The sequence below is a fragment of the Heterocephalus glaber genome, unplaced genomic scaffold (assembly GCF_053883595.1).
Source record: "Heterocephalus glaber isolate CG9 unplaced genomic scaffold, H.glaber_assembly_v1.0 deba00001561, whole genome shotgun sequence".
NCBI lineage: Eukaryota > Metazoa > Chordata > Mammalia > Rodentia > Bathyergidae > Heterocephalus > Heterocephalus glaber.
The window spans coordinates 6,312,325-6,325,850 of record NW_028258349.1 but is presented as its reverse complement, the minus strand read 5'-3'; the positions used below and the strand labels follow the sequence as shown (position 1 = coordinate 6,325,850).

The window sequence follows — 13,526 nt, the reverse complement described above, 5'->3', positions numbered from 1 at the left end:
GGAAGGATTGGATTGGGGAGTAGAGGTGGAACAAAGCATTTCTGTCCTAACCACTAACTCCAGATTTCACCACCTTGCTAGTGATGTGGGGATCAAGAAGCACTTCGACACCTACTGCATCAAACCAGCAAGATAGATAGCTCTTCTCTATCTGCATTCAACTTAGTGCAAATCAAGTCTCACATGAAAGCATCTGATTGGTGGAGCCTCAGTCACACACAGAGCCCTAGCCTTAAGCAGTGTTGGAATTGGAGTAGTGAATTTACCTTCTCCCCATTCCTGCAGTAAAGTGACACCCACTGGAAAGACATGGGAACATATGTTAAGTAAACCAATCTGCAGCAACTCCGAGTTTGTACTGTTGAAAGTGAAAGAAAACAACGCAGTCAAGAGTAAAGAGAATTTATGGTCTCATATAACGGAAAACTTAGCAAGTATGTTATCTTTAAGTGTGATTCGATCTAGAGACCCCCTCCTTCCCAAAGACGTCTCACTGCAACCCAGACTCCCATCTCAGCTCTGGTTTCCTCCCCTGTGTTTTATTCTCAGGCTCCACCTTGTGGTTAAATGACTTCACAATGCAGCACCCTTCCAACCTGACATCATCAAATCCAAGGGGAACTATCACTACCAAAAGCTCCTCTATTCATTTTGGGTGACATTCTCATTGGGCCAGTGCAGGTCACAATGTGTATCATGAATTAATCACCATCTCTAGGGGTATTTGAAGGGCTGATTAACCAGGACTGGGTCACAGGAGGTGTCTCTGAAACCAGAAGATCATTGAACCTAACTGGGCAGAAGTACTACACATGAGGATGGTAGTGATTTTCTGGAAGAGTATGAATGTGACCTGAAAGACAGAACACAACATGAAATAGTTATTTACTTGCTATGAGACCTTGGGCAAGTCCCAGTCCTTCTCCATTCCTCTTTTGCCTTTTATATACAAGGTGTGATTGAAAAATACAATGTATGTTTAAGTAAAAAAAATTATCACAGTAAAAGACACACTGCCATCAATCCCTGTGGTGGTTAATTAATTGTCAACTTGAGTAGGGAATGCCCAGTTGAATTGAGTCAGCAGGGTCTTGGGCATGAAAGACCCACTTTAAAGAGAATTATTGTCAGAATGGTATAAAAGGAGAACGAGAGGGAAGGATCTCAGCTGCTTTTCCTTAGAGGAGCTTCAGCTGTTCTTTTCAGAAGAGCTCTGGTCCTCCCCCATCGCTAAGGATGGCTGTTGTTCTCTTTGGAGGAGCTCCAGTCTTTGCTTTCACCTTGGGCATCTTCTCCTGGCTTTCAGTCTGGCAGATTTTTCAGCTTCCAGCACTGGCCTTCTAGCCTGCAGAGACTCTAGCTTCTAGCATGTACTCCTCAAACTCCCCTCCTTAGCCTTCTGTCTCAGATCCTCTGGCCTTCTGATGTGGACTCATGCAGGACATTGCCATCCAAATGGCTGCATCCTTCAGATCTCTAGCACATGGACAGATCTTTCACAGTTTTCTGCATCTGACTCTGTGGGTGGCCATTGTAGGCCAATTTTATAAATTTCTGTGTCCTGCATAAAATCTAATTCAGAGCATCTGCAAGATTTTTCGGACCCTTGCCCCAGCCTAGCAAGCTCTTGTAAGCACTCCTTAATACAATCCCCCTCAAAATACTCCCCTTTGTTTCAAACATGCTTATCTCATCCTTCTTGTCATTTTCTGAAATAGTTCTGGAAGTCTTCTTTTGTGAGTGTCTCTAGTTGCATTGTTGTGATTACCTTAATGTTATGAATTGATTCAAGATGTTTACCTTTCCTGGTCATTTGGACTTTAGGGAAAAGCTAGAAGTCACATGGTGCCACATCTGGGGAATAAGGTGGATGAGAGCACACTGTAATAGTTTTATAAGCCTGCCTTTCCTTTGGATGGTACTTGGCAACAGTACTTATTGCTTTTTGTTTTGTTTTATCACTACTCTGAAAGACACTCATGAAAAGAGATTTCCAGTACTGTTTTAAAAAGTGGCAAAAACAGTAGAGTAAAACCTTTCAAAGCAAGGGAGAGTACTTTGAAGAGGATGAATAATAACATCTCTTTTATTTTAAGACACTTTTAAGATTTTAAACATTTACCAATTTTTTAATCACCCCTTGTGCAGTGAGAACCTGACCATCTCGATGGTCTTCCCAGACCTGACTCCCCAGATCTGCAGTTCCTTCCCAGAGCTCCTCCCACACTGTCTTTAGAAATGCCACTTTTTCTTAGAAAATCTTCGGGTCCCAGGTTATTCCCTCTTCTTCTAGGAGTGGAGACTCTTTCAGCACAGCCTCTCGCAGCTCCATCCTGTTTTCCCATTGCTTCCGGCCCTTACTTCTTACTCTCTAACATATTTGTTTTGTTTTGCTTTGCTTTAATTTTAATTACACCTACCAGGGCGACATTACCAGAAGGTCTCATCAGCAGGAGGATTAAGATCAATAAGAAAGTTAAATGATGACACAGATGACTGACCTCCACAGAGTTGCAGGGCACATAATCTCACACCCTGAAGGGAAAACAAAACTTGCGTTCCATTTGTAACTCTTAATTCTGAAACACATTATAGAAGTCACCATCAATTATTTTCTTATTGCTTACCAAGCAGTGTGATGAATGCTTTGCATACATTGTATTTAATCCTCCCAATAACCCTGAAAGACGTATATGTATTATTGCGCCATAAGAGTTGAGATTCAGATATTGTTAGACAAGTGACTACTGAGAACTGACCACATGCCAATTACAGCTAAGCGATGAAAGTGTGGGCAAAAGAAATCAAGACTCAGTTCTTACTTTTCCAGAAAACAACCTAGAGAAACAGCATTAGATGACAAAGGTAGGAACTGTCCAAGTCGGCATATACTAAAGCCTATACACTCAGACTGCCTGGCCCTTGGTAGGTGAGGCTCAGAGAACATTTCCTGAAGGAAGTGTGACTAGAATGGAAGCTCAGATTCTCTCTTTTGCAAATAATATCAAAGTTCAAACACAGTTCATGAAAAAGGAGCTCATTTTCCCGGTAATGTGATGATTGTATCAGGAAGAGAACAAAATATGGGCATTAACTTCTCACAGAAGCCTATTCTGGAAAGCCCCCTTTCCACAGTCCCAGATGGCCATCTATCCTCTTCTTAAAAGACCTTGCACAGTTTGTTCCTGACGCAGAGCTCTGGGTCAGCAACTTTTTCACATTATATTTAGAAAAAGTAATAAAATGGTTCTCCCTGCAGGCTTTGCCAACTGGATGGTGTTATTTCAAATTAAAAAACAAAAGCAAAAAATGAAACGAGAACAAATTACACACTCGTGGGAATGAAGGCACACAAATCATTCACAGTGTCCCTTCTAGATGGCTCCCAGTTACTCCCACACTCCCAATCCAGGTGAGGGATTCCTGGCTACAGACCCAGTAGTTTAGTGGAAATCCTACAGAGCTGCAAAAACTTACTTTCAAATCCTAATCTAATACTTAGCAGTTCTGGGTTAGCTTCTATCTACTTCTTTAACTCATTTGTAAAGTGAAAAAGACTATACTACCTGCCTTGTCATGTGGAGATGAAGTGTGACAAAGCCTATGAGGCACTTTTCTGCTACCTGGCATACAATGAGAGCTTAGTAAATGCTAGTGATCATGATTACTGTTGATCACTCTGCCTGCTAATTGATTTTCTTGGGGCCATCATTGTTTAATAAAACACAAACCTAGTATCTAGGTCTAAACACCTTGAAGCAAGGAGCAACAAGGGCAACACTCACCATGGAAGGCTCTGTTGTCAAAGGCAGAGATGAAGACTTGATTTTTCTCTTGGTAGAAAGAGGCTGTTGAAGAAACTTCTTTGGGGACCATCAAGCCCTTATCTTACATGTAACCCATGTTGCCTGACCTACAAAGACCTGTAATAGACTTGGGTGGGAGGAGCGGAGGTTGTTTTCTGTGAAAGGTTTTCATTTCAGTAACAAAGGCTAAAGAGTTCAAAGTTGTCTGGGAATGGGGACAGTCTCTTGAGAGGATGGCACAAAGGCGTATTCAGGACATCATTCTCTATGTGTTTCCGACATATTCTCTTAACATGGAGGCAAAACATGGGACCTAGGAAAATATGAAAGCCTGGCTATTTTAATTGCTTAGTGTATAAAAGGAAATACATACATTTTTCTATAACATAATCTTTGCAGAATTAATTATCTTAATTTCTGATACATTCAATCCAAAAATTTTTCCCCCAGAGTATCTAAATATGAAAGTCATATGACTTTCAAATATTAGTTTGAGGAAGGAGGGTTTTTATCCTTTAGGGCAGTTTTGTCCACACTGATATCTGCAGAACTATAAGATTCTCACTGATCTTCAGTTATTGAATCATTGTGCACATTCTCAGAACAGCCAAGATTCTGATAACAAGAGCTCTTTGTGTGTGTGTGTGTGTGTGTGTGTGTGTGTGTGTGTGGTTGGTGGTGGTACTGGGTAGTACTTGGGATTGAACATGGGGCCTTTGCACTAAACTACACCCGCAGGTCTTTTTAAATTTTTTTTCTTTCATTTTGAGTCAGGGTCTTTCTAAATTGCCCAGGCTGGGTCTAAATTCATGATCTTCCTGCCTCAGCTTCCCAGAGTACTGGGGTTACAGATGTGACCACAATGTCCAGATGAAGTCCCAGTCATGAATGATGAGATGTTATAGCATCTGACCGCTTGTGAGCCCTGTTTTGGATAATGAGGAAGGGCAGTGTCTTCGCAGATCTGGCCTACAGGGAATACAGCATGGGCACATCAGGTTTGTAAGGGATCATCTGCCCAAACTCTATGGTATGAATGAATACATCTGTCCTACCCTGAGCTATGTAGAACTACGATGTCTGTACTTTCCTGGGCTGTAGGGACTGTAGTGTCTGCTGGCCCTGATCTGTGGATGACTGTTTGGTGTGCATGCTTCTGGGTTGTTGGCGACTGCAGTTTCTGCCCAGCCTAAGCTTAGAGAGATGACGATGACTGTCCTAGTGTTTTAGGTGACTGTTTTCTGGGCTTTCTTGGGAATCCTATGCTAGGGATATACATGGAAACTCTGGAGACTTTATGATGTCCACTTAGGAATTCTCACAGGTCTTCTTTGAATTTAGATTCCCTTACTTCTTAGAATCTCTGGGTCTTTCCTAGTGGGTCAAAGCCTCATATTCTCACTTTAGAGACCTTTCCAATATCAACATATTTTCTCCTCAGCTCTCTTCAGCCCTCACATTCTTAGTCCAGACCAGTGTTCTACATAAAGGGGAGTGGATATTAAAAAAAAAAAAAAGTAGTTTGAAGGAGCAAAAGAAGCACAGGAAGGAGAAAGAGGAGAGTGTGAGAGAAAATCAATTTCTGTTCAGCCAGAGATAACTAGATTTCTTTCCTCTAATAACTCCCTTTGGTTAATAAATTTCACTTCCATGTATTCCAACTAGAAGGTCCAGAGAGATTTTACAGGGAAGCAGTGGACACACTAGTTCCACACTTGAGTTTCCTCTTGTCTGTCTTTTCTCAGCTGTGTGACTTATGCAGCTGACAGTCATGGTTTCCTCCTTTGGCAGAATGGACTTCCTCTCTGAGATCATCCATGGGGGATGGCATATCTTGGGGAAGGACTACACAGGAAGAGGAGAGTCATATAGATGGGGACAACTAATTGGAGAAGACCCGTAGCTAGGAAAGATCACAATGTGGGTCACATTGCGGAAAGGCAAAGTAGGTTTGCTTTATGTAGGACCATATACTCAAGGAAAGCCAATCAGGGAAAGGCTTGCTGCCTTTCCTAGCACCACTTCCTAGCACCTTTTCCTAGCACCAATCCTAGAGCCAGTTATGGGGGAAAGATTAGGCAGGGCCAATCACAGCAGAGGATCATTTGAAGGGATAGAGAAAGGGGTCAGTTGCTAGAAAGGGCCATACTAGGGTAGGTTCTTGGGTCTATTTTTTGCATGGTCTCCAGTCTACTATTATTTCTGATTTGAGGAGAAAAATAATCTCCCAGGTAACAAAATATGGCTGATAGGAAAAGAGGTAAAAATTTGGGAAGATGTAAGAGTCAAAGGAGCTCTTCTAAGGAAAGAGAGGGTAGCAAAAGCCAAGAAAGTCTGTAGGGGAGTGGAATGGTGAGAAGGAAAGGGGATGCTAATGGAGAGAGGATGTTGATGAAGACCATGGAGGAGGTCCTAGACCCCTAGGTGGGGGAGGTCATTATTTATTTACTTTTCTGAGTCCTCCTAAAAGAGAGAAAATATAAGAGCCTTCAGAGAAGTCTGGAGGTCATTTCAAAGAGATTATCTTGATAAAGCTGATGGCCTGAGCAAGTCAGGTGTTGCTGAAAGATTATTCTTAACATTGAATAACTGGAAACTACCTCAGTGTCTTCCTTTTGAGATCACTGAAATAGATTATAGTACAATGTGATATTCTGAAGCCTTTTCAAGGAATTTTTTAAAAAAGAATATTAAGTGCCACAGAAAATTAGTCTTGTGAAATAAAAAGAAGTAGTTTGAAAAAATACCCACACAGTACCTCTGTGGCCCATGTTGGACCATGTTCCTTCATCACTACCATCATCTCTCACCTACCTCCTGTGTAGCCTCTACCAGGGCTCGCCATCTCTTCTCTTCTTACCATAAGGCTTTCTCCAAACAGCATCCAGAGTGATCACTTGTAAAACATAAATTTCATTACCGCTTTCCTTTGCATAAAGTCCTCATTGCATTGAGAATTGAACAGAAACTCCTCACTGTAAACTGCAAAGCTCTATAAGCCTGGGCTCTCCCGTCTTTCCTGATTTCTCTCCTCGCATCTCTCTCTGGGAGCTGTTCCACGTGCTCTAGCCAGACTGCTCGTCTTCCTGTCTCTTAAATACTCCCAGCACACATTCTAAGGACTTTGCATTTTCTCCTCTTCCTTGGATTGCTTTCCCTGTACACCAAGGGTCAGCAAACTATGGCTACTTTGTAGCCTGAGGACAAAGAATATGTTTACATTTTAAAGGTTTTGGGGTATATTTTTTAAAATGTGACAGAGAGGGCTGGGGATTTAGCTCAGTGGCATCGCATCTGCCTCCAAAGTGCAAGGTCATGAGTTTTATGCCCGATACCAAAAAGAAAAAGAAAAAGATAAAGATGTGACAGAGATCATAGGGCCCACAAAGTTTAAAATATTACTATCTTATGCTTTACTGAAAAGTTTACCAACCCCTGACCTAGACCATTGTTGATGTGGCTGCTTCTTATCATTCAGGTTTTAGGTCAAATGTTGACATTCCGTAGAAGCATTTCTTTTTCAACCTACAGCAGTAGCCTTCCCCTGACTTGACATGCCCGCTCTCCATCAATAATATCAATAAAAATCCTTATTAAGCATATATCATGTGCGGGAGAATGTTGTGGATTTGTGAGAGCTGTCAATCACAGATGGCTCGAACAGTGGGTCCCGTCCAAACAGGTAAGTCTATGGAGCCAATGAAGCAGGCAGGGTAGCAAACATAGTATATGTGTGTTTTATGCTCTTGCCAAGAAAAGCCTCTTTGAAAAGATGACAGTTGAGTTAGGAACTGTCAAATAATTGTGGAGAAAAGAATAGTTAAGAGCTTGGTGCTGGTGCGTGTGTGCGTGTGCGTGCTTGTGTGTGTGTGTGTTGGGGAGGAGCACTTTAAAAACAGCGGGTTAAGGCCACTCCGAGTATAAAGAACGGATTCTACTCACTTCCACTCATGAATGTAGAATGATTTTCTAGCCGAAAGTCGTTAAATATCCCTTTAAGTTGGTTCACCCTTGTATTTAGCAGCTGGCAAATGCCACAGAGATCTCTGTTTTTGAGTTTACTTGAGAAGTTAGGAATAATTTTTTTTTTTTTTTTTGGTACCGGGGATTGAACTCGGGTCCTTGCACTTTTTCAGCAGGTGGCAAAACCACCGAGCTAAACCCCGGCCCAGGAATAACATTTTTTAAAGCTCAGAAATTAGTGTAATAGGCTCTGAATGCCAAACATATTTAAATTCCACCTGAGTTATTCTCAGCTTATCCTAAAAATTTCCCTCTTTTGTCAGGGCAATAGGAGAACATCACTTCTTATTTAACTGGAGTTTATGTCTCATCATGTTACCTATTTTTTTAAAGAAGGAAAGTTCTTGTTATGGCTTGTGTCTAGATGTACCCCCAAAGCCTAATGTGGGCTTTTCAGATTGAGCTTTTCAGAGGTGGCTGGATCTAGAGTGTGTGGCACTGGGATTAAGTATGTGTTGCTGGGATCAAGGGCATGTGATTACTAAATTAGTCCATGGATTGGTTTGGCATAGTTCTGGGAGTGGATAACAGGAGGTCCTTCCCTGGGATGTGAGTACTGTCCACCTTTAGGGATAGAATAGCACAGGATAGAATATAATGGACAGAAAGAGGGCTGATGTGGTCACTTTGCTTGCTGGTTGCTACCTTGTACCTGCCATGAACTATTTTTCCTCTGCGATGCCTCTCTGCCATGCAACCCTGCCTTGGAGCTAGCCAACTATGAACCGAAACCTCTACAAACTGTGAACTACAATAAACCTTTTATCCTTTAACTTAGGGTTTTGGGTGTTTTGTCTCATCAAGGAGAAACATGACTAAGACAGCACCAATATTATTCAAAATTCTTCATTTTGTTTTATTTATTTTTTGTGGCCTCCAACTGAATGCCAGGCAACTTGTCTGCTTAGTTCTTCTTTGTGGGCTGAGAACCTAGAATAGGTATTAAGCTAACCTACAGAACTCCACTGTTGCTTAATTCTGTGTGTGTGTGTGTGTGTGTGTGTGTGGTGTCTGTGAAGGTGTGTACCAAAACATTTTTCTGTGCCATAAGATTACCTACATTATTCTAATCATGCTATGATAAGCACATATTATATATAACTTATATAATAGCTCAAAAAATGTCAAAGGAAAAAAAGACTTCCGTCCAATGAGGAAACTGCATTACCACAGCAGGGCAGTGAAGTTCTTACAAAACAGGCCCAAGCCTTCAGGAGAGGCTCAGAAGGTACAAGCTGTTCAGCTGTTCATTCTTCCATGTAGCTAGGTAGAGCTAGAATCAGATGCAAGCAGGACTCCTTCATCCTGAGCTAATGCTTCCCCTTCCAGCTCAGAATCTTGGCAGGTGAGTTTACTCCTGTCATCAAGGTCTACACACAAGGAATGATAAAATGATGATGGGTTTCTGTTTATCCTGGAGAGAGAAGGGGGGGAGGGAGGCAGAGAGAGAGAGAGAGGCAGAGATAGAGGTAGAGAGAGAGACAAATCCTGAGAACTCAGATGCAGAAGTAGAATCCAGGGTTCACAGTCAGAGTCTGGTCCCACTCGGTTCCATATTTGTAGAGCAACTGTAGCAGATGCTGTCAAGGCTCACCCAGCTTTCCTCGATGTTCATCATTTCTGTGCACTCTGGTCTGACTTCTAACAGCCAGGGCCCATATTCCTCTGCCCAAAGTCTCTTTTGCCTGCTGGGAGTAGACTTGACTTGCTAGGGAATCAGCACCCTTAGGAGCAGCCTGGAAATGACTGACAGGGGTAGGTGGGAAACCGAGAATGTGTCTTACACTATTCACCAGAGACCCCCAGTGGGATTCAATTCTCCTCCCTACTGGGGGAGGCTGACTTAATAGCACACAATATTTTTGCTGCTTTACCTTCTCTCCTTAATTTCTTTTCAGTGACTTAAATCTTTGTCTTAAGACCAGCTTCTGATGAAGTTATAAAAGGATGATCAGTATAGGATGGAGGTCCCTGTCCACATCCTTCTCTGTGTTCTCTAATAGTTGCTGTGCAATCAAAAGGAAATTTTGAGATAATCTAACAGATACTTTCTAAGCATCTGACATCTGTCAGTCACTTTATTAAGTGGAGAAAGAGGCAAAAAGGAAAGAGTGACACATCATTATTGCTACTCTGAGCGTACATTCTAGTTGGAAATGTATGTCTCAGGCATCTCAAAGGTGAAGCAACTGCCCAACACAAGAAATATTGCAAAGGCATTTGTAAGGAAAAAAAATCTTTTCTCTCTCTATTCTCATACTGAACACAGATTACTTCTGTGAACAGATGACTGGGAAACATTCTCCATACACCAAGTAATTCTCTAGCAGACACCAACTGGGTATACTACAACTCAATTCAACTCTAGAGTTGGAGTCAGGTCCCAGATATCAAGGGCTCAGTCCCTCAGGACAGTCCCTTATTTCAGAAACCAATCACAACTAGTAGGTAGTCACCTATACTGCTATTTGGTTGGCTATAAATTAGGGTTCTTACCCTTACCTTATTCCATTATTCACCAGGGTGGTTCATAGAACTCAGAGAAATAGTTATGTTTACCAGATATAATTACAAATAACATCATAAAAAGTACAGGTGAACAACCAGATGAAGATGTGCGAAGGGTAAGGTGTAAGGGTAGTGGTAAGCGGAACAGCCATGTCCTCTCTAACCAGCTACTCTCCTAGGTCCTAAGCAAGGTGAAGTTCATCAAATACTGTGCAAGAGTTTTGACAGAGCTAATCGCTACCCTATCCCACTCCAACTCCTTCCTAGAGGTAGGTAGATGGGAGTAAAATTTCCAGCCCTCTACTGACATGGTCTTGGTTGACTGGCCCCAACGTGAAGCTAAGGGTGGCACCCTGTCATCTCATTACCAAAAGACAAGTACTATGGAAAGGGGTCCTTATGAATGAAAAAGACACTTCCATCATCGAGGAAATTCTGAGTTCAATGTGTTCTATGACAAGAAGTAGGAAAAACACCACATATATTTTTTATTGTACCACAGAAGTAATCATATTAGTATTTACTCATTTATTAGTTAGTAACTTGTGGATTTATGATCTAGATATGAGAGGCTCAAAAATGAGTGACAAGGCCTGAGACTACAGAGAGAGGGGTCCCAGAGGATGTAGAAGCACATGTGCACAGCCTTGACACCACAACTAGGGGTGTGGTGGAAAGTGGGTGCAAGCACAGCACAGGTAGGGGGGCAAGATGGATTTCTGGTACTGGGTCTGAGGAAGAGGGAGCAAGGGGTTCATTTTTGCCTCTATGTCATCTCTTTGCTTCATGAATTAGGACAAATCCTTATAATGCTTCTGCAAAGACCTCTATGGGCCTGTGAAAATAGCCCAGCCTGGTTATGAAGCTTCAGTGAAAACTTGCGTACACACCAACTCAATTTTAAATTATTTTAAAAAATGAGACTTAATGAGATCATATGTTTGAAATGCAAAGTTACGTAAGTTGTATGAATTCCAGGAATAATTATTTCTGTCATTTCTAATGCATCCATTCATGTGTTCCTAATTGCTCAATTCGTCAACATTCTTCAGATTTTTAAAAAATACTCTCCCTTTCCTATCTCAGTATGAAACTAGCATACTCATTTTACAACCTTGTCTTGACAGAGGCTGCTCAAGAGCCTGACCTCTACCCCAAATTCCAAAGTAGGCCCTAGGTTTGGCAATTTGTCCCAAATTCCCTACTCAAGTAACCTCTGTGGGGTCCTAGGAATTGAATAGCCTTGGACCTGGCCCAGGAAGAAGGTCACTATCGACCTGCTGGTTTCCTACTCTGTATTTCTGAGCCATAATTGCTTGCCAGAATGATTTGGGTGTTACCACTTTCCTGCCGTTCTGAACAAAAAGCCTCATAGAAGACACAGATATCCCCAAAACTTTGTTTCACACCAAGAGAATTTGTATATATATTTTAATTAAATTTTGCCATGGTTTTGAACCCCTGCATTTGGATGGGGAGTTCCAATTGTCAGTTGCTGGGGTCCTCAAAATCCTTACAGCCCCTACAACCCACTTCCCTTTTAACGCTGTGAGAGGGTGGTGGTGATTTTTACAGATCACAGGGCAAATGTTCTGAACAAGTGAAGGTTCCTTTTGAAGGAGGATAGAAGGAATAAAGGTCAGTAGAAAGGAAACAAGGAAAATTGTAATTTAAAATTGTACTTTTAAGAAAACATGTAGCTTCAGAACGCACTGTTACCCAAGGTTACAATATCTTTTTTTCCTTTCTAGGAAATTCCCTCCCCAAAACATTGGACCTGTGCTTTTCCTTGCACAGGAAGCAGCACTATGAAGTGGAAAGCACATCTCTAAACCTCAAACACATGCCAATGGCTTACATTTTAACATAAGCCACTAAACAGGTAACCAGAGAGACAGTAGGAATACACATCCTATGTCACCCATCTTGAAGACACCCACAAGACCACACAGGGCCCCCAAAACCTGACCACTTGCACCTCTCTTGAGGGGCTACACTCTGTTCTCTGTGCTTCTTTCTTTCTGCCCCATAACCCTTTCCATTCCTCTCATTGATGTGTCTGAAATTCATTTCTGTGACACAAGTTAGCCAACAGACCTATCCAGGGGGTGTGGTGGAGTTGAGGTCCCCATCTCTTCTTTGGGGGACCTCCTCAGATCTCATCTGTTGACACTTTTGTAGACTACCCTCAATCTGGTAATTGTGTTTTGGAACTTAGTCGCTACTTACATTGTTGTATACTTGTATTTTTAGCCAACACTATTTTATTAAGTATCTATTTTGCCTTCATCTCTGGTTACTCATGCAATGACATATAATGAGGAGTTTATAATCTGGCAAGAAGGTCCATGTGACATAGTTGGCCTCTCTCCATTGTAGCAATGAGAGAGAGCACAAGTCTCATATTGCCTTGTCTTTCCTTGTTTGGTGTCTTCCTCCTCTGTGAGCATGTTCAGGATGAGCGCTCTGTCATTCTCTTCTCTGTCCCCTGTTCCTAGCACAATGCCTGCATGGAGCCCACACTCAGAAGATTGTGCTACTGGCTGCATGTGTCACTGGCCACTTAGGTCCACACTACTCACCAGTCCCTCAAAACAGAGGAGACCATTTTTAAGGTGGGAAGTAAAAAGGTGTTATGTAAAAGCTAGCTCTGAATGATATGGAAGGGTCTTTCACTGCCCTGAATCTTCATCTTACTTTGTTCTGGAGTGCAACAGCTTTTACAATAAAGATGAGAAGGGAGAGATGGAATAAGACACTAGATTAGGACATTGCTGATCCTCCTTTTGTGTCCTGGGGCCAGCATCTGCCTATTTCTTTCCGACAGAGGCATTCGTTTTCTGACCATTCATCTGAGCTGAGGAGGGGCTGAGGTTGGCAGCTGACATTCTTAGTCTGAGGAAATTGGGAGAAGCAGCTCAATTTTTAATGATCCAGTTTTCCCTCTTGACTACCACTGGAAAGGAGATGTGTATGCGGGACACGTTTCCCCAGGCACAGCACCATGTGTCAGCAGTGGTCACAGACATCCCTACCCCCAACTTGGCAACCTGTATTCCACATTGGCCCAACCTGTTAGATAAGCGAGAGGGTCCTCCTTCTCCCCAGAATGTTCTAAGGAGGAAACACATGCTTGTATAATACTTGCCTTTCAAAATTAGCTGTATTCAAGTCAGCATCGTATGGCAA

The 13,526-nt window shown here is 42.1% G+C and overlaps 1 long non-coding RNA gene across 1 annotated transcript in view; it reads right to left on the bottom strand.

Moving 5' to 3' along the window:
• Positions 1-386: 386 nt before the first annotated feature.
• The window catches only part of LOC101708362 (uncharacterized), a 90,383-nt gene continuing 77,243 nt past the window's right edge, over positions 387-13,526 (bottom strand). The window contains exon 5 of the long non-coding RNA XR_015443035.1: positions 387-13,526. This is a non-coding gene — a long non-coding RNA (uncharacterized LOC101708362).